The sequence below is a fragment of the Eucyclogobius newberryi genome, unplaced genomic scaffold (assembly GCF_026437365.1).
Source record: "Eucyclogobius newberryi isolate DKJ021-1_F unplaced genomic scaffold, fEucNew1.0.hap1 SCAF_19, whole genome shotgun sequence".
Taxonomy (NCBI): Eukaryota; Metazoa; Chordata; class Actinopteri; order Gobiiformes; family Gobiidae; genus Eucyclogobius; species Eucyclogobius newberryi.
The window spans coordinates 13725265-13745683 of record NW_027315823.1 but is presented as its reverse complement, the minus strand read 5'-3'; the positions used below and the strand labels follow the sequence as shown (position 1 = coordinate 13745683).

The 20419-nt window shown below is 48.4% G+C and overlaps 1 protein-coding gene across 1 annotated transcript in view; it reads right to left on the bottom strand.

Moving 5' to 3' along the window:
* The window catches only part of manbal (mannosidase beta like), a 401671-nt gene extending 382269 nt beyond the window's left edge, over positions 1 to 19402 (bottom strand). Inside the window, exon 1 of the mRNA XM_072451800.1 lies at positions 19399 to 19402. The gene's annotated coding sequence lies outside the window, so the exon portion shown is untranslated. The remainder of the gene's footprint in view (positions 1 to 19398) is intronic.
* Positions 19403 to 20419: the final 1017 nt, after the last annotated feature.

Sequence of the window (20419 nt, the reverse complement as noted above, 5' to 3'; positions counted from 1 at the left end):
AGAGAGGTGAAATGCGCAGAGAGAGTTGAAATGCCCAGAGAAAATTTTACTGTCCTGGTTGGATGCAATGCCTGGAGGAGGTTGATATGCGTAGGTTGGATTAAAATGCCAAGGGGGAATGAAATGCAAAGGGGGAAGGAAATGCATAGTTTGGATGGAATGCTCAAGGGTGTTGAAATTCCCAGGTTGGATGCATTGCCTGTAGGGGTATGAAATACCCAGGAGGGATGAAGGATGAAATTTTCAGAAGGGATAAAGGGTGAATTTTCCAACCTGGATGAAATGCCCAGGGAGGGTGAAATGATATGCCCGGAGGGGGTTGAAATGCATAGGTTGGATGCAATGCCCAGAGGGGATTGAAATGCATGTTGGCTGCAATGCCCAGAGAGAGTTGAAATGCCCAGGTTGGATGCAATGCCCAAAGGGGGTCTAAATGCCCAGGTTGGATGTAATGCCCGTAGGGGGTTGAAATGCATAGGTTGGATGAAATAGCCAGGGGGTATGAAATGCTCAGGAAGGATGAAATGCCCAGAGAGAGTTCAAATTCCCAGAAAAAGTTGAAATGCCCAGGTTGGATGCAATGCCTAGAGGGTGTTGAAATGTAAAAATTGGATACAATGCCAAGGGGGAATGGAATGCATAGGTTGGATGGAATGCCCAGGGGGGTTGAAATGCATAGGTTGGATGCCATTCTCAGAGGGGGTTGAAATGGTTGAATGCAATGCCCAGGGGGGATGAATAGCCCAGGTGGGATGAAGGATGAAATTTCCAGGAGGGATAACGAATGAATTTTTCAGGGAGGATGAAATGCATTGGTTGGATGTAATGCCCGAAGAGGGTTGAAATGCCCAGGTTGTATGCAATGCCCAGAGAAAGTTGAAATGCCCAGGTTCGATGCAATGCCCGGAGGGGGTTGAAATGCATGTTGGATGCAATGCCCAGAGAGGGTTGAAATGCCCAGGTTGTATGCAATGCCCAGAGAAAGTTGAAATGCCCAGGTTCGATGCAATGCCCGGAGGGGGTTGAAATGCAAAGGTTGGATGCAATTCCAAGGGGGAATGAAATGCCAAGGGCGAAGGAAATGCATAGTTTGGATGGAATGCCCCGGGGGGTTATAAATGCTTAGGTTGGATGCAATGCCCAGAGGGGGATGAAATGGTTGGATGCAATGCCTAGGGGGGATGAAATGCCCAGGAGGGATGAAGGATGAAATTTCGAGGAGGGATCAATTATGAATTTTCCAAGGGGGATGAAATGCCCAGGGAGGATGAAATGCAATGCCCGGAGGGGGTTAAAAATGCATAGGCTTGATGTAATGCTCGGAGGGGGTTGAAATGCATGTTTGCTGCAATGCCCAGAAAGGGTTGAAACACCAAGATTGGATACAATGCCCAGAGCGGGTTTAAATGCCCAGGTTGGATGCAATGCCCATAGGGGGTTGAAATGCATAGGTTGGATGAAATAGCCAGGGGGTATGAAATGCTCAGGGAGGATGAAATGCCCAGAGAGAGTTGAAATGCCCAGAAATAGTTGAAATGCTCAGAGAAAGTTGAAATGCCTAGGTTGGATGCAATGCCTGGAGGAGGTTGATATGCGTAGGTTGGATAAAATGCCAAGGGGGAATGAAATGCAAAGGGGGAAGGAAATGCATAGTTTGGATGGAATGCTCAGGGGGGTTGAAATGCCCAGGTTGGATGCAATGCCTGTAGGGGGATGAAATACCCAGGAGGGATGAAGGATGAAATTTCCAGAAGGGATAAAGGATGAATTTTCCAAGGTGGATGAAATGACCAGGGAGGGTGAAATGCAATGCCCGGAGGGGGTTGAAATGCATAGGTTGGATGCAATGCCCAGAGGGGGTTTAAATGCCCAGGTTGGATGCAATGCCCGTAAAGGCTTTAAATGCATAGGTTGGATGAAATAGCAAGGGGGTATGAAATGCTCAGGAAGGATGAAATGCCCAGAGAGAGTTCAAATTCCAAGAGAAAGTTGAAATGCCCAGGTTGGATGCAATGCCTAGAGGGTGTTGAAATGTAAAGATTGGATGCAATGCCAAGGGGGAATGAATAACCCAGGGGGGATGAAGGATGACATTTCCAGGAGGAATAAAGGATGAATTTCCAAGGGGGGATTCAATGTCCAGGGAGGATGAAACGCAATGGCCGGAGGGGGTTGAGATGCATAGGTTGGATACAATGCTCGGAGGGGGTTGAAATGCAAAGGTTGGATGCAATGCTCGGAGGGGGGTTGAAATGCATAGGTTGGATGCAATGCCCAGAAAAGGTTGAAATGCCAGGTTGGATGCAATGCCCCGAGGGGGTTGAAATGCATAGGGTGGATGAAATAGCCAGGGGGTATGAAATGCTCAGGGAGGATGAAATGCCCAGAGAGAGTTGAAATGCCCAGGGAGAGTTGAAATGCCCAGAGAAAGTTGAAATGCCTTGGTTGGATGCAATGCCTGGAGGCGGTTGATATGCATAGGTTGGATAAAATGCCAAGGGGGAATGAAATGCAAAGGGGGAAGAAAATGCATAGTTTGGATGGAATGCCCAGGGGGGTTGAAATGCAAAGGTTGGATGTAATGCCCAGAGGGGGTTGAAATGGTTGGATGCAATGCCCAGGGGGGATGAAATGCCAAGGAGGGATGAAATGCCCCGGGGGGGTTGAAATGCATAGGTTGGATGAAATGCCAAGGGGGAATGAAATGCATAGGAAGCAATGCCTAGGGGGATAAAATGCCCAGGAGGGATGAAGGATGAAATTTCGAGGAGGGATCAATTATAAATTTTCCAAGGGGGATGAAATGCCTAGGGAGGATGAAATGCAATGCTCGGAGGGGGTTGAAATAGATGTTGGCTGCAATGCCCAGAGAGGGTTGAAATACCAAGATTGGATGCAATGCCCGTAGGGGGTTGAAACGCATAGGTTGGATGAAATAGCCAGGGGGTATGAAAATGCTCAGGGAGGATGAAATGCCCAGAGAGAGGTGAAATGCGCAGAGAGAGTTGAAATGCCCAGAGAAAATTTTACTGTCCTGGTTGGATGCAATGCCTGGAGGAGGTTGATATGCGTAGGTTGGATTAAAATGCCAAGGGGGAATGAAATGCAAAGGGGGAAGGAAATGCATAGTTTGGATGGAATGCTCAAGGGTGTTGAAATTCCCAGGTTGGATGCATTGCCTGTAGGGGTATGAAATACCCAGGAGGGATGAAGGATGAAATTTTCAGAAGGGATAAAGGGTGAATTTTCCAACCGGGATGAAATGCCCAGGGAGGGTGAAATGATATGCCCGGAGGGGGTTGAAATGCATAGGTTGGATGCAATGCCCAGAGGGGGTTGAAATGCATGTTGGCTGCAATGCCCAGAGAGAGTTGAAATGCCCAGGTTGGATGCAATGCCCAAAGGGGGTCTAAATGCCCAGGTTGGATGTAATGCCCGTAGGGGGTTGAAATGCATAGGTTGGATGAAATAGCCAGGGGGTATGAAATGCTCAGGAAGGATGAAATGCCCAGAGAGAGTTCAAATTCCCAGAAAAAGTTGAAATGCCCAGGTTGGATGCAATGCCTAGAGGGTGTTGAAATGTAAAAATTGGATACAATGCCAAGGGGGAATGGAATGCATAGGTTGGATGGAATGCCCAGGGGGGTTGAAATGCATAGGTTGGATGCCATTCTCAGAGGGGGTTGAAATGGTTGAATGCAATGCCCAGGGGGGATGAATAGCCCAGGTGGGATGAAGGATGAAATTTCCAGGAGGGATAACGAATGAATTTTTCAGGGAGGATGAAATGCATTGGTTGGATGTAATGCCCGAAGAGGGTTGAAATGCCCAGGTTGTATGCAATGCCCAGAGAAAGTTGAAATGCCCAGGTTCGATGCAATGCCCGGAGGGGGTTGAAATGCATGTTGGATGCAATGCCCAGAGAGGGTTGAAATGCCCAGGTTGTATGCAATGCCCAGAGAAAGTTGAAATGCCCAGGTTCGATGCAATGCCCGGAGGGGGTTGAAATGCAAAGGTTGGATGCAATTCCAAGGGGGAATGAAATGCCAAGGGCGAAGGAAATGCATAGTTTGGATGGAATGCCCCGGGGGGTTATAAATGCTTAGGTTGGATGCAATGCCCAGAGGGGGATGAAATGGTTGGATGCAATGCCTAGGGGGGATGAAATGCCCAGGAGGGATGAAGGATGAAATTTCGAGGAGGGATCAATTATGAATTTTCCAAGGGGGATGAAATGCCCAGGGAGGATGAAATGCAATGCCCGGAGGGGGTTAAAAATGCATAGGCTTGATGTAATGCTCGGAGGGGGTTGAAATGCATGTTTGCTGCAATGCCCAGAAAGGGTTGAAACACCAAGATTGGATGCAATGCCCAGAGCGGGTTTAAATGCCCAGGTTGGATGCAATGCCCATAGGGGGTTGAAATGCATAGGTTGGATGAAATAGCCAGGGGGTATGAAATGCTCAGGGAGGATGAAATGCCCAGAGAGAGTTGAAATGCCCAGAAATAGTTGAAATGCTCGGAGAAAGTTGAAATGCCTAGGTTGGATGCAATGCCTGGAGGAGGTTGATATGCGTAGGTTGGATAAAATGCCAAGGGGGAATGAAATGCAAAGGGGGAAGGAAATGCATAGTTTGGATGGAATGCTCAGGGGGGTTGAAATGCCCAGGTTGGATGCAATGCCTGTAGGGGGATGAAATACCCAGGAGGGATGAAGGATGAAATTTCCAGAAGGGATAAAGGATGAATTTTCCAAGGTGGATGAAATGACCAGGGAGGGTGAAATGCAATGCCCGGAGGGGGTTGAAATGCATAGGTTGGATGCAATGCCCAGAGGGGGTTTAAATGCCCAGGTTGGATGCAATGCCCGTAAAGGCTTTAAATGCATAGGTTGGATGAAATAGCAAGGGGGTATGAAATGCTCAGGAAGGATGAAATGCCCAGAGAGAGTTCAAATTCCAAGAGAAAGTTGAAATGCCCAGGTTGGATGCAATGCCTAGAGGGTGTTGAAATGTAAAGATTGGATGCAATGCCAAGGGGGAATGAATAACCCAGGGGGGATGAAGGATGACATTTCCAGGAGGAATAAAGGATGAATTTCCAAGGGGGGATTCAATGTCCAGGGAGGATGAAACGCAATGGCCGGAGGGGGTTGAGATGCATAGGTTGGATACAATGCTCGGAGGGGGTTGAAATGCAAAGGTTGGATGCAATGCTCGGAGGGGGGTTGAAATGCATAGGTTGGATGCAATGCCCAGAAAAGGTTGAAATGCCAGGTTGGATGCAATGCCCAGAGGGGTTTAAATGCCCAGGTTGGATGCAATGACCAGAGGCAGTTGAAATGCATAGGTTGGATGCAATGCCGAGGGGGGTTGAAATGCATAGATTGGATGAAATGCCCAGAGGGGGTTGAAATTCATAGGTTGGATACAATGCCCAGAGGGGGATGAAATGCCCAGAAGGGATGAAATTTCCAGGAGGGATAACGAATGAATTTTTCAGGGGGGATTAAATGCTCAGGGAGGATGAAATGCATAGGTTGGATGCAATGCCGAGGGGGGTTGAAATGCATAGGTTGGATGCAATGCCGAGGCGGGTTGAAATGCATAGGTTGGATGAAATGCCAAGGGGGAATGAAATGCATACTTTGGATGCAATACCCAGAGGGAGTTAAAATGGTTGAATGCAATGCCCAGGGGGGATGAATAGCCCAGGTGGGATGAAGGATGAAATTTCCAGGACGGATAACGAATGAATTTTTCAGGGAGGATGAAATGCATTGGTTGGATGTAATGCCCGGAGGGGGTTAAAATGCATGTTGGATGCAATGCCCAGAGAGGGTTTAAATTCCCAGGTTGTATGCAATGCCCAGAGGGGGTTGAAATGCAAAGGTTGGATGCAATGCCAAGGGGGAATGAAATGCCAAGGGCGAAGGAAATGCATAGTTTGGATGGAATGCCCCGGGGGGTTATAAATGCATAGGTTGGAGGCAATGCCCAGAGGGGGTTGAAACTGTTGGATGCAATGCCCAGGTGGGATGAAATGCCCAGGAGGGATGAAGGAAGAAATTTCCAGGAGGGATCAATTATGAATTTTTCAAGGGGGATGAAATGCCCAGGGAGGATGAAATGCAATACCCGGAGGGGGTTGAAATGCATAGGCTGGATGTAATCCCCGGAGGGGTTTTAAATACCCAGGTGTGATGCAATGCCCAGAGAGAGTTCAAATGCCCAGAGAAAGTTGAAAAACCCAGGTTGGATGGAATGCCCAGAGGGGGATGAAATGTCCAAGAGGGATGAAGGATGAAATTTCCAGGAGGGATAAAGGATGAATTTTCCAAGGGGGATGAAATGCCCAGGGAGGATAAAATACAATACCCGGAGGGGGTTAAAATGCATAGGGTGGATGCAATGCCTGGAGGGCCTTGAAATGCCTGTTGGCTGCAATGCCCAGAGAGGGTTGAAAAACCCAGGTTGGATGCATTGCCCAGAGGGAGTTTAAATGCCCAGGTGGATGCAATGCCCAAAGGGGGTTTAAATGCCCAGGTTGGATGCATTGCCCGTAAAGGGTTGAAATGCATAGGTTGGATGAAATAGACAGGGGGTATGAAATGCTCAGGGAGGATGACATGCCCAGGTAGAGTTCAAATTCCCAGAGAAAGTTGAAATGCCATGGTTGGATGCAATGCCTAGAGGGTGTTGAAATGTAAAGATTGGATGCAATGCCAAGGGGGAATGAAATGCATAGGTTGGATGGAATGCCCAGGGGGGTTGAAATGCATAGGTTGAATGCCATTCTCAGAAGGGGTTGAAATGGCTGAATGCAAGCCCCAGGGGGGATGAATAACCCAGGGGGGATGAAGGATGAAATTTCCAGGAGGGATAAAGGATGAATTTTCCAGGGGGGATTAAATGTCCAGGGAGGATGAAACGCAATGGCCGGAGGGGGTTGAGATGCATAGATTGGACGCAATGCTCGGAGGGGGTTGAAATGCAAAGGTTGGATGCAATGCCCGGAGGGGGTTGAAATGCATGGGTTGGATGCAATGCACAGAAAAGGTTGAAATGTCAGGTTGGATGCAATGCCCAGAGGGGGTTGAAATGCATAGGTTGGATGCAATGCCCAGAGGGGTTTAAATGCCCAGGTTGGATGCAATGACCAGAGGCAGTTGAAATGCATAGGTTGGATGCAATGCCGAGGGGGGTTGAAATGCATAGATTGGATGAAATGCCCAGAGGGGGTTGAAATTCATAGGTTGGATACAATGCCCAGAGGGGGATGAAATGCCCAGAAGGGATGAAATTTCCAGGAGGGATAACGAATGAATTTTTCAGGGGGGATTAAATGCTCAGGGAGGATGAAATGCATAGGTTGGATGCAATGCCGAGGGGGGTTGAAATGCATAGGTTGGATGCAATGCCGAGGGGGGTTGAAATGCATAGGTTGGATGAAATGCCAAGGGGGAATGAAATGCATACGTTGGATGCAATACCCAGAGGGAGTTAAAATGGTTGAATGCAATGCCCAGGGGGGATGAATAGCCCAGGTGGGATGAAGGATGAAATTTCCAGGACGGATAACGAATGAATTATTCAGGGAGGATGAAATGCATTGGTTGGATGTAATGCCCGGAGGGGGTTAAAATGCATGTTGGATGCAATGCCCAGAGAGGGTTTAAATTCCCAGGTTGTATGCAATGCCCAGAGGGGGTTGAAATGCAAAGGTTGGATGCAATGCCAAGGGGGAATGAAATGCCAAGGGCGAAGGAAATGCATAGTTTGGATGGAATGCCCCGGGGGGTTATAAATGCATAGGTTGGAGGCAATGCCCAGAGGGGGTTGAAACTGTTGGATGCAATGCCCAGGTGGGATGAAATGCCCAGGAGGGATGAAGGAAGAAATTTCCAGGAGGGATCAATTATGAATTTTTCAAGGGGGATGAAATGCCCACGGAGGATGAAAGGCAATGCCCGGAGGGGGTTGAAATGCATAGGCTGGATGTAATCCCCGGAGGGGTTTGAAATACCCAGGTGTGATGCAATGCCCAGAGAGAGTTCAAATGCCCAGAGAAAGTTGAAAAACCCAGGTTGGATGGAATGCCCAGAGGGGGATGAAATGTCCAAGAGGGATGAAGGATGAAATTTCCAGGAGGGATAAAGGATGAATTTTCCAAGGGGGATGAAATGCCCAGGGAGGATAAAATACAATACCCGGAGGGGGTTAAAATGCATAGGGTGGATGCAATGCCTGGAGGGCCTTGAAATGCCTGTTGGCTGCAATGCCCAGAGAGGGTTGAAAAACCCAGGTTGGATGCATTGCCCAGAGGGAGTTTAAATGCCCAGGTGGATGCAATGCCCAAAGGGGGTTTAAATGCCCAGGTTGGATGCATTGCCCGTAAAGGGTTGAAATGCATAGGTTGGATGAAATAGACAGGGGGTATGAAATGCTCAGGGAGGATGACATGCCCAGGTAGAGTTCAAATTCCCAGAGAAAGTTGAAATGCCCAGGTTGGATGCAATGCCTAGAGGGTGTTGAAATGTAAAGATTGGATGCAATGCCAAGGGGGAATGAAATGCATAGGTTGGATGGAATGCCCAGGGGGGTTGAAATGCATAGGTTGAATGCCATTCTCAGAAGGGGTTGAAATGGCTGAATGCAAGCCCCAGGGGGGATGAATAACCCAGGGGGGATGAAGGATGAAATTTCCAGGAGGGATAAAGGATGAATTTTCCAGGGGGGATTAAATGTCCAGGGAGGATGAAACGCAATGGCCGGAGGGGGTTGAGATGCATAGATTGGACGCAATGCTCGGAGGGGGTTGAAATGCAAAGGTTGGATGCAATGCCCGGAGGGGGTTGAAATGCATGGGTTGGATGCAATGCACAGAAAAGGTTGAAATGTCAGGTTGGATGCAATGCCCAGAGGGGGTTGAAATGCATAGGTAGGATGCAATGCCCAGGGGGGATGAAATGCCCAGGAGGATGAAATGCAATGCCCGGAGGGGGTTGAAATGCATGTTGGCTGCAATGCCCAGAGAGGGTTGAAAAACCCATGTTGGATGCATTGCCCAGAGGGGGTTTAAATGCCCAAGTTGGATGCAATGCCCAGAGGGGGTTGAAATGCATAGGTTGGATGAAATAGCCGGGGGTATGAAATGCTCAGGGAAGATGAAATGCCCAGAGAGAGTTAAAATGCCCAGAGAGAGTTGAAATGCTGAGAGAAAGTTAAAATGCCCAGGTTGGATGCAATGCCTGTAGGGGTTGATATGCATAAGTTGGATGAAATGCCAAGGGGGAATGAAATGCAAAGTTGGAAGAAAATATATAGGTTGGATGTAATGCCCAGAGGGGGTTGAAATGGTTGGATGCAATGCCCAGGGGGGATGAAATGCTCAGGAGGGATGAAGGATAAAATTTCGAGGAGGGATCAATTATGAATTTTCCAAGGGGGATGAAATGCCCAGGGAGGATTAAATGCAATCCCGGAGGGGGTTGAAATGCATGTTGGCTACAATGCCCAGAGAGGGTTGAAATACCCAGGTTGGATGCAATGCCCGTAGGGGGTTGAAACGCATAGGTTGGATGAAATAGCCAGGGGGTATGAAAATGCTCAGGGAGGATGAAATGCCCAGAGAGAGGTGAAATGCGCAGAGAGAGTTGAAATGCCCAGAGAAAGTTTTAATGTCCTGGTTGGATGCAATGCCTGGAGGAGGTTGATATGCGTAGGTTGGATTAAAATGCCAAGGGAAAATGAAATGCAAAGGGGGAAGGAAATGCATAGTTTGGATGGAATGCTCAAGGGTGTTGAAATTCCCAGGTTGGATGCATTGCCTGTAGGGGTATGAAATACCCAGGAGGGATAAAGGATGAAATTTTCAGAAGGGATAAAGGGTGAATTTTCCAACCGGGATGAAATGCCCAGGGAGGGTGAAATGATATGCCCGGAGGGGGTTGAAATGCATAGGTTGGATGCAATGCCCAGAGGGGGTTGAAATGCATGTTGGCTGCAATGCCCAGAGAGAGTTGAAATGCCCAGGTTGGATGCAATGCCCAAAGGGGGTCTAAATGCCCAGGTTGGATGTAATGCCCGTAGGGGGTTGAAATGCATAGGTTGGATGAAATAGCCAGGGGGTATGAAATGCTCAGGAAGGATGAAATGCCCAGAGAGAGTTCAAATTCCCAGAAAAAGTTGAAATGCCCAGGTTGGATGCAATGCCTAGAGGGAGTTGAAATGTAAAAATTGGATACAATGCCAAGGGGGAATGGAATGCATAGGTTGGATGGAATGCCCAGGGGGGTTGAAATGCATAGGTTGGATGCCATTCTCAGAGGGGGTTGAAATGGTTGAATGCAATGCCCAGGGGGGATGAATAGCCCAGGTGGGATGAAGGATGAAATTTCCAGGAGGGATAACGAATGAATTTTTCAGGGAGGATGAAATGCATTGGTTGGATGTAATGCCCGGAGGGGGTTGAAATGCATGTTGGATGCAATGCCCAGAGAGGGTTGAAATGCCCAGGTTGTATGCAATGCCCAGAGAAAGTTGAAATGCCCAGGTTCGATGCAATGCCCGGAGGGGGTTGAAATGCAAATGTTGGATGCAATGCCAAGGGGGAATGAAATGCCAAGGGCGAAGGAAATGCATAGTTTGGATGGAATGCCCCGGGGGGTTATAAATGCTTAGGTTGGATGCAATGCCCAGAGGGGGATGAAATGGTTGGATGCAATGCCTAGGGGGGATGAAATGCCCAGGAGGGATGAAGGATGAAATTTCGAGGAGGGATCAATTATGAATTTTCCAAGGGGGATGAAATGCCCAGGGAGGATGAAATGCAATGCCCGGAGGGGGTTAAAAATGCATAGGCTTGATGTAATGCTCGGAGGGGGTTGAAATGCATGTTTGCTGCAATGCCCAGAAAGGTTTGAAACACCAAGTTTGGATGCAATGCCCAGAGCGGGTTTAAATGCCCAGGTTGGATGCAATGCCCATAGGGGGTTGAAATGCATAGGTTGGATGAAATAGCCAGGGGGTATGAAATGCTCAGGGAGGATGAAATGCCCAGAGAGAGTTGAAATGCCCAGAAATAGTTGAAATGCTCAGAGAAAGTTGAAATGCCTAGGTTGGATGCAATGCCTGGAGGAGGTTGATATGCGTAGGTTGGATAAAATGCCAAGGGGGAATGAAATGCAAAGGGGGAAGGAATTGCATAGTTTGGATGGAATGCTCAGGGGGGTTGAAATGCCCAGGTTGGATGCAATGCCTGTAGGGGGATGAAATACCCAGGAGGGATGAAGGATGAAATTTCCAGAAGGGATAAAGGATGAATTTTCCAAGGTGGATGAAATGACCAGGGAGGGTGAAATGCAATTCCCGGAGGGGGTTGAAATGCATAGGTTGGATGCAATGCCCAGAGGGGGTTTAAATGCCCAGGTTGGATGCAATGCCCGTAAAGGCTTTAAATGCATAGGTTGGATGAAATAGCAAGGGGGTATGAAATGCTCAGGAAGGATGAAATGCCCAGAGAGAGTTCAAATTCCCAGAGAAAGTTGAAATGCCCAGGTTGGATGCAATGCCTAGAGGGTGTTGAAATGTAAAGATTGGATGCAATGCCAAGGGGGAATGAATAACCCAGGGGGGATGAAGGATGAAATTTCCAGGTTTAGATGCATAGGTTGGATACAATGCTCGGAGGGGGTTGAAATGCAAAGGTTGGATGCAATACTCGGAGGGGGGTTGAAATGCATAGGTTGGATGCAATGCCCAGAAAAGGTTGAAATGCCAGGTTGGATGCAATGCCCCGAGGGGGTTGAAATGCATAGGGTGGATGAAATAACCAGGGGGTATGAAATGCTCAGGGAGGATGAAATGCCCAGAGAGAGTTGAAATGCCCAGGGAGAGTTGAAATGCCCAGAGAAAGTTGAAATGCCTTGGTTGGATGCAATGCCTGGAGGCGGTTGATATGCATAGGTTGGATAAAATGCCAAGGGGGAATGAAATGCAAAGGGGGAAGAAAATGCATAGTTTGGAAGGAATGCCCAGGGGGGTTGAAATGCAAAGGTTGGATGTAATGCCCAGAGGGGGTTGAAATGGTTGGATGCAATGCCCAGGGGGGATGAAATGCCAAGGAGGGATGAAGGATGAAATTTCAAGAAGGGATAAAGGATGAATTTTCCAAGGGGGATGAAATGCCCATGGAGGATGAAATGCAATGACCGGAGCGGGTTGAAATGCATGTTGGCTGCAATGCCCAGAGAGGGTTGAAATGCCCAGGTTGGATGCAATGCTCAAAGGGTGTTTAAAACCCAGGTTGGATGGAATGCCCGTAGGGGGTTGAAATGCATAGGTTGGATGAAATAGCCAGGGGGTATGAAATGCTCAGGGAGGATAAAATGCCCAGAGAGAGTTCAAATTCCCAGAGAAAGTTGAAATGCCCAGGTTGGATGCAATGCCCAGAGGGGGATGAAATGCCCAGGAGGGATGAAGGATGAAATTTCCAGGAGGGATGAAATGCCCAGGGAGGATTAAATAAATACCCGGAGGGGGTTGAAATGCATACGGTGTATGCAATGCCTGGAGGCAGTTGAAATGCCTGTTGGCTGCAATGCAAAGAGAGGGTTGAAAAACCCAGGTTGGATGCATTGCCCAGAGGGAGTTTAAATGCCCAGGTGGATGCAATTCCCAAAGGGGGTTTAAATGCCCAGGTTGGATGCAATGCCCGTAAAGGGTTGAAATGCATAGGTTGGATGAAATAGATAGGGGGTATGAAATTCTCAGGGAGGATGACATGCCCAGAGAGAGTTCAAATTCCCAGGTTGTATGCAATGCCCAGAGGGGGTTGAAATGCAAAGGTTGGATGCAATGCCAAGGGGGAATGAAATGCCAAGGGCGAAGGAAATGCATAGTTTGGATGGAATGCCCCGGGGGGTTATAAATGCATAGGTTGGAGGCAATGCCCAGAGGGGGTTGAAACTGTTGGATGCAATGCCCAGGTGGGATGAAATGCCCAGGAGGGATGAAGGAAGAAATTTCCAGGAGGGATCAATTATGAATTTTTCAAGGGGGATGAAATGCCCAGGGAGGATGAAATGCAATGCCCGGAGGGGGTTGAAATGCATAGGCTGGATGTAATCCCCGGAGGGGTTTGAAATACCCAGGTGTGATGCAATGCCCAGAGAGAGTTCAAATGCCCAGAGAAAGTTGAAAAACCCAGGTTGGATGGAATGCCCAGAGGGGGATGAAATGTCCAAGAGGGATGAAGGATGAAATTTCCAGGAGGGATAAAGGATGAATTTTCCAAGGGGGATGAAATGCCCAGGGAGGATAAAATACAATACCCGGAGGGGGTTAAAATGCATAGGGTGGATGCAATGCCTGGAGGGCCTTGAAATGCCTGTTGGCTGCAATGCCCAGAGAGGGTTGAAAAACCCAGGTTGGATGCATTGCCCAGAGGGAGTTTAAATGCCCAGGTGGATGCAATGCCCAAAGGGGGTTTAAATGCCCAGGTTGGATGCATTGCCCGTAAAGGGTTGAAATGCATAGGTTGGATGAAATAGACAGGGGGTATGAAATGCTCAGGGAGGATGACATGCCCAGGTAGAGTTCAAATTCCCAGAGAAAGTTGAAATGCCCAGGTTGGATGCAATGCCTAGAGGGTGTTGAAATGTAAAGATTGGATGCAATGCCAAGGGGGAATGAAATGCATAGGTTGGATGGAATGCCCAGGGGGGTTGAAATGCATAGGTTGAATGCCATTCTCAGAAGGGGTTGAAATGGCTGAATGCAAGCCCCAGGGGGGATGAATAACCCAGGGGGGATGAAGGATGAAATTTCCAGGAGGGATAAAGGATGAATTTTCCAGGGGGGATTAAATGTCCAGGGAGGATGAAACGCAATGGCCGGAGGGGGTTGAGATGCATAGATTAGACGCAATGCTCGGAGGGGGTTGAAATGCAAAGGTTGGATGCAATGCCCGGAGGGGGTTGAAATCCATGGGTTGGATGCAATGCACAGAAAAGGTTGAAATGTCAGGTTGGATGCAATGCCCAGAGGGGGTTGAAATGCATAGGTAGGATGCAATGCCCAGGGGGGATGAAATGCCCAGGAGGATGAAATGCAATGCCCGGAGGGGGTTGAAATGCATGTTGGCTGCAATGCCCAGAGAGGGTTGAAAAACCCATGTTGGATGCATTGCCCAGAGGGGGTTTAAATGCCCAAGTTGGATGCAATGCCCAGAGGGGGTTGAAATGCATAGGTTGGATGAAATAGCCGGGGGTATGAAATGCTCAGGGAAGATGAAATGCCCAGAGAGAGTTGAAATGCTGAGAGAAAGTTGAAATGCCCAGGTTGGATGCAATGCCTGTAGGGGTTGATATGCATAAGTTGGATGAAATGCCAAGGGGGAATGAAATGCAAAGTTGGAAGAAAATATATAGGTTGGATGTAATGCCCAGAGGGGGTTGAAATGGTTGGATGCAATGCCCAGGGGGGGATGAAATGCTCAGGAGGGATGAAGGATAAAATTTCGAGGAGGGATCAATTATGAATTTTCCAAGGGGGATGAAATGCCCAGGGAGGATTAAATGCAATCCCGGAGGGGGTTGAAATGCATAGGTTGGATGCAATGACCGGAGGGGGTTGAAATGCATGTTGGCTGCAATGCCCAGAGAGGGTTGAAATACCCAGGTTGGTTGAAATGCCCGGAGGGGGATTAAATGCCCAGGTGGGATGCAATACACAGAGGGGGTTTAAATGCCCAGGTTGGATGAAATAGTCAGGGGGTATGAAATGCCAACGGTGAATGAAATGCCAAGGGTGGATGAAATGCCCAGGGGGGACGAATGGCCCGGGGGATGAAATGACGACGGTGGACGAAATGCCCAGGGTGGACGAAATGCCAAGGATGGACGGAATGCCCAGCATGGACGAAATGCCCAGGGGGGACGAAATGCCCGGGATGGACGAAATGCCAAGGATGGACGAAATGCCAAGGGTGGACGAAATGCCCAGGATGGACGAAATGCCAAGGATGGACGAAATGCCCAGGGGGGACGAAATGCCCAGGGTGGACGAAATGCCAAGGATGGACGGAATACCCAGCATGGACGAAATGCCAAGGATGGACGAAATGCCAAGGGTAGACAAAATGCCCAGGGTGGACGAAACAACCAGGATGGACGAAACGTAGTGACAGGGCCACTCCTGAAGACCTTCTATGACTCTGTGGTGGCATCAGCCCTGCTGTACGGTTTGGCCTGCTGGAGCAGCAGCATCACAGAACCTTTGAGCTGAATGAAAAACTGAATTCATTATTTTCCATTTTTAGCAATAATCTAGTAAATGAAGTTGAAGAGGCAAATGTCTATCTGCTCGGAAAAAGTGTCTCGTAGCTGTTTAGAGCCCAGCACAATGACCTTGGTTTTTTCAGGTTTGAAAAGCAAATAGTTAAGTATCATCCAGGTTTTTATATCCTTCACACAAGCAATAAGTCTGTTTACTTGATCGCGCTGATCAGGTTTCGTTGATAAAGTATGGAGGGGGTTGAAATGCATAGGTTGGATGCAATGCCCAGAGGGGGATGAAATGCATAGGTTGGATGCAATGCCGAGGGGGGTTGAAATGCATAGGTTGGATGAAATGCCCCGGGGGGGTTGAAATGCATAGGTTGGATGAAATGCCAAGGGGGAATGAAATGCATAGGAAGCAATGCCTAGGGGGATGAAATGCCCAGGAGGGATGAAGGATGAAATTTCGAGGAGGGATCAATTATAAATTTTCCAAGGGGGATGAAATGCCTAGGGAGGATGAAATGCAATGCTCGGAGGGGGTTGAAATTGATGTTGGCTGCAATGCCCAGAGAGGGTTGAAATACCAAGATTGGATGCAATGCCCAGAGGGGGTTTAAATGCCCAGGTTGGATGCAATGACCAGAGGCAGTTGAAATGCATAGGTTGGATGAAATGCCCGGAGGGGGTTGAAATGCATAGGTTGGATGCAATGCCCAGAGGGGGATGAAATGCCCAGAAGGGATGAAGTATGAAATTTCCAGGAGGGATAACGAATGAATTTTTCAGGGGGGATTAAATGCTCAGGGAGGATGAAATGCATAGGTTGGATGCAATGCCGAGGGGGGTTGAAATGTATAGGTTGGATGCAATGCCGAGGGGGGTTGAAATGCATAGGTTGGATGAAATGCCAAGGGGGAATGAAATGCATATGTTGGATGAAATACCCAGAGGGAGTTAAAATGGTTGAATGCAATGCCCAGGGGAGATGAATAGCCCAGGTGGGATGAAGGATGAAATTTCCAGGACGGATAACGAATGAATTTTTCAGGGAGGATGAAATGCATTGGTTGGATGTAATGCCCGGAGGGGGTTAAAATGCATGTTGGATGCAATGCCCAGAGAGGGTTGAAATTCCCAGGTTGTATGCAATGCCCAGAGAAAGTTGAAATGCCCAGGTTCAATGCAATGCCCGGAGGGGGTTGAAATGCAAAGGTTGGATGCAATGCCAAGGGGGAATGAAATGCAGAGGGCGAAGGAAATGCATAGTTTGGATGGAATGCCCCGGGGGGTTATAAATCCATAGGTTGGAGGCAATGCCCAGAGGGGGTTGAAATGGTTGGATGCAATGCCCAGGGGGGATGAAATGCCCAGAAGGGATGAAGGATGAAATTTCCAGGAGGGATAACGAATGAATTTTTCAGGGGGGATTAAATGCTCAGGGAGGATGAAATGCATAGGTTGGATGCAATGCCCGGAGGGGGTTGAAATACCCAGGTGTGATGCAATGCCCAGAGAGAGTTGAAATGCCCAGAGAAAGTTGAAATTCCCAGGTTTTATGCAATGCCCAGAGGGGGTTGAAATGCAAAGGTTGGATGCAATGCCAAGGGGGAATGAAATGCCAAGGGCGAAGGAAATGCATAGTTTGGATGGAATGCCCCGGGGGGTTATAAATGCATAGGTTGGAGGCAATGCCCAGAGGGGGTTGAAATGGTTGGATTCAATGCCCAGGGGGGATGAAATGCCCAGGAGGGATGAAGGAAGAAATTTCCAGGAGGGATCAATTATGAATTTTTCAAGGGGGATGAAATGCCCAGGGAGGATGAAATGCAATGCCCGGAGGGGGTTGAAATGCATAGGCTGGATGTAATTCCCGGAGGGGGTTGAAATACCCAGAGAAAGTTGAAATGCCCAGATTGGATGCAATGCCTAGAGGGTGTTGAAATGTAAAGATTGGATGCAATACCAAGGGGGAATGAAATGCATAGGTTGGATGGAAAGCCCAGGGGGGTTGAAATGCATAGGTTGGATTCCATTCTCAGAGGGGGTTGAAATGGTTGAATGCAAGCCCCAGGGGGGATGAATAACCCAGGGGGGGTGAAGGATGAAATTTCCAGGAGGGATAAAGGATGAATTTTCCAGGGGGGATTAAATGTCCAGGGAGGATGAAACGCAATGGCCGGAGGGGGTTGAGATGCATAGGTTGGATGCAATGCTCGGAGGGGGTTGAAATGCAAAGGTTGGATGCAATGCCCGGAGGGGGTTGAAATGCATAGGTTGGATGCAATGCCCAGAAAAGGTTGAAATGCCAGGTTGGATGCAATGCCCAGAGGGGGTTGAAATGCATAGGTTAGATGCAATGCCCAGAGGGGGATGAAATGCCCAGGAGGGATGAAGGATGAAATTTCCAAGGGGGATGAAATGCGCAGGGAGGATTAAATTCAATACCAGGAGGGGGTTGAAATGCATAGGTTGGATGCAATGCCTGGAGAGAATTGAAATGCCTGTTGGCTGCAATGCCCAGAGAGGGTTGAAAAACCCAGGTTGGATGCATTGCCCAGAGGGAGTTTAAATGCCCAGGTGGATGCAATGCCCATAGGGGGTTTAAATGCCCAGGTTGGATGCAATGCCCGTAAAGGGTTGAAATGCATAGGTTGGATGAAATAGACAGGGGGTATGAAATGCTCAGGGAGGATGACATGCCCAGGTAGAGTTCAAATTCCCAGAGAAAGTTGAAATGCCCAGGTTGGATGCAATGCCTAGAGGGTGTTGAAATGTAAAGATTGGATGCAATGCCAAGGGGGAATGAAATGCATAGGTTGGATGGAATGCCCAGGGGGGTTGAAATGCTTAGGTTGGATGCCATTCTCAAAAGGGGTTGAAATGGCTGAATGCAAGCCCCAGGGGGGATGAATAACCCAGGGGGGATGAAGGATGAAATTTCCAGGAGGGATAAAGGATGAATTTTCCAGGGGGGATTAAATGTCCAGGGAGGATGAAACGCAATGGCCGGAGGGGGTTGAGATGCATAGATTGGACGCAATGCTCGGAGGGGGTTGAAATGCAAAGGTTGGATGCAATGCCCGGAGGGGATTGAAATGCATGGGTTGGATGCAATGCACAGAAAAGGTTGAAATGTCAGGTTGGATGCAATGCCCAGAGGGGGTTGAAATGCATAGGTAGGATGCAATGCCCAGGGGGGATGAAATGCCCAGGAGGATGAAATGCAATGCCCGGAGGGGGTTGAAATGCATGTTGGCTGCAATGCCCAGAGAGGGTTGAAAAACCCATGATGGATGCATTGCCCAGAGGGGGTTTAAATGCACATGTTGGATGCAATGCCCAGAGGGGGTTGAAATGCATAGGTTGGATGAAATAGCCGGGGGGTATGAAATGCTCAGGGAAGATGAAATGCCCAGAGAGAGTTAAAATGCCCAGAGAGAGTTGAAATGCTGAGAGAAAGTTAAAATGCCCAGGTTGGATGCAATGCCTGTAGGGGTTGATATGCATAAGTTGGATGAAATGCCAAGGGGGAATGAAATGCAAAGTTGGAAGAAAATATATAGGTTGGATGTAATGCCCAGAGGGGGTTGAAATGGTTGGATGCAATGCCCAGGGGGGATGAAATGCCCAGGAGGGATGAAGGATAAAATTTCGAGGAGGGATCAATTATGAATTTTCCAAGGGGGATGAAATGCCCAGGGAGGATTAAATGCAATCCCGGAGGGGGTTGAAATTCATAGGTTGGATGCAATGACCGGAGGGGGTTGAAATGCATGTATGCTGCAATGCCCAGAGAGGGTTGAAATACCCAGGTTGGTTGAAATGCCCGGAGGGGGATTAAATGCCCAGGTGGGATGCAATGCACAGAGGGGGTTTAAATGCCCAGGTTGGATGAAATAGTCAGGGGGTATGAAATGCCAACGGTGAATGAAATGCCAAGGGTGGATGAAATGCCCAGGGGGGACGAATGGCCCGGGGGATGAAATGACGACGGTGGACGAAATGCCCAGGGTGGACGAAATGCCAAGGATGGACGGAATGCCCAGCATGGACGAAATGCCAAGGATGGACGGAATGCCCAGCATGGACGAAATGCCAAGGATGGACGAAATGACAAGGGTAGACGAAATGCCCAGGGTGGACGAAACAACCAGGATGGACGAAACGTAGTGACAGGGCCACTCCTGAAGACCTTCTATGACTCTGTGGTGGCATCAGCCCTGCTGTACGGTGTGGCCTGCTGGAGCAGCAGCATCACAGAACCTTAGAGCTGAATGAAAAACTGAATTCATTATTTTCCATTTTTAGCAATAATCTAGTAAATGAAGTTGAAGAGGCAAATGTCTATCTGCTCGGATAAAGTGTCTCGTAGCTGTTTAGAGCCCAGCACAATGACCTTGGTTTTTTCAGGTTTGAAAAGCAAATAGTTAAGTATCATCCAGGTTTTTATATCCTTCACACAAACAATAAGTCTGTTTACTTGATCGCGCTGATCGGTTTTCGTTGATAAAGTATGGAGGGGGTTGAAATTCATAGGTTGGGTGCAATGACCAGAGGCAGTTGAAATGCATAGGTTGGATGCAATGCCGAGGGGTGTTGAAATGCATAGGTTGGATGAAATGCCCCGGGGGGTTGAAATGCATAGGTTGGATGAAATGCCAAGGGGGAATGAAATGCATAGGAAGCAATGCCTAGGGGGATGAAATGCCCAGGAGGGATGAAGGATGAAATTTTGAGGAGGGATCAATTATAAATTTTCCAAGGGGGATGAAATGCCTAGGGAGGATGAAATGCAATGCTCGGAGGGGGTTGAAATTGATGTTGGCTGCAATGCCCAGAGAGGGTTGAAATACCAAGATTGGATGCAATGCCCAGAGGGGGTTTAAATGCTCAGGTTGGATGCAATGACCAGAGGCAGTTGAAATGCATAGGTTGGCTGCAATGCTGAGGGGGGTTGAAATGCATAGATTGGATGAAATGCCCGGAGGGGGTTGAAATGCATAGGTTGGATGCAATGCCCAGAGGGGGATGAAATGCCCAGAAGGGATGAAGTATGAAATTTCCAGGAGGGATAACTAATGAATTTTTCAGGGGGGATTAAATGCTCAGGGAGGATGAAATGCAATGCCCGGAGGG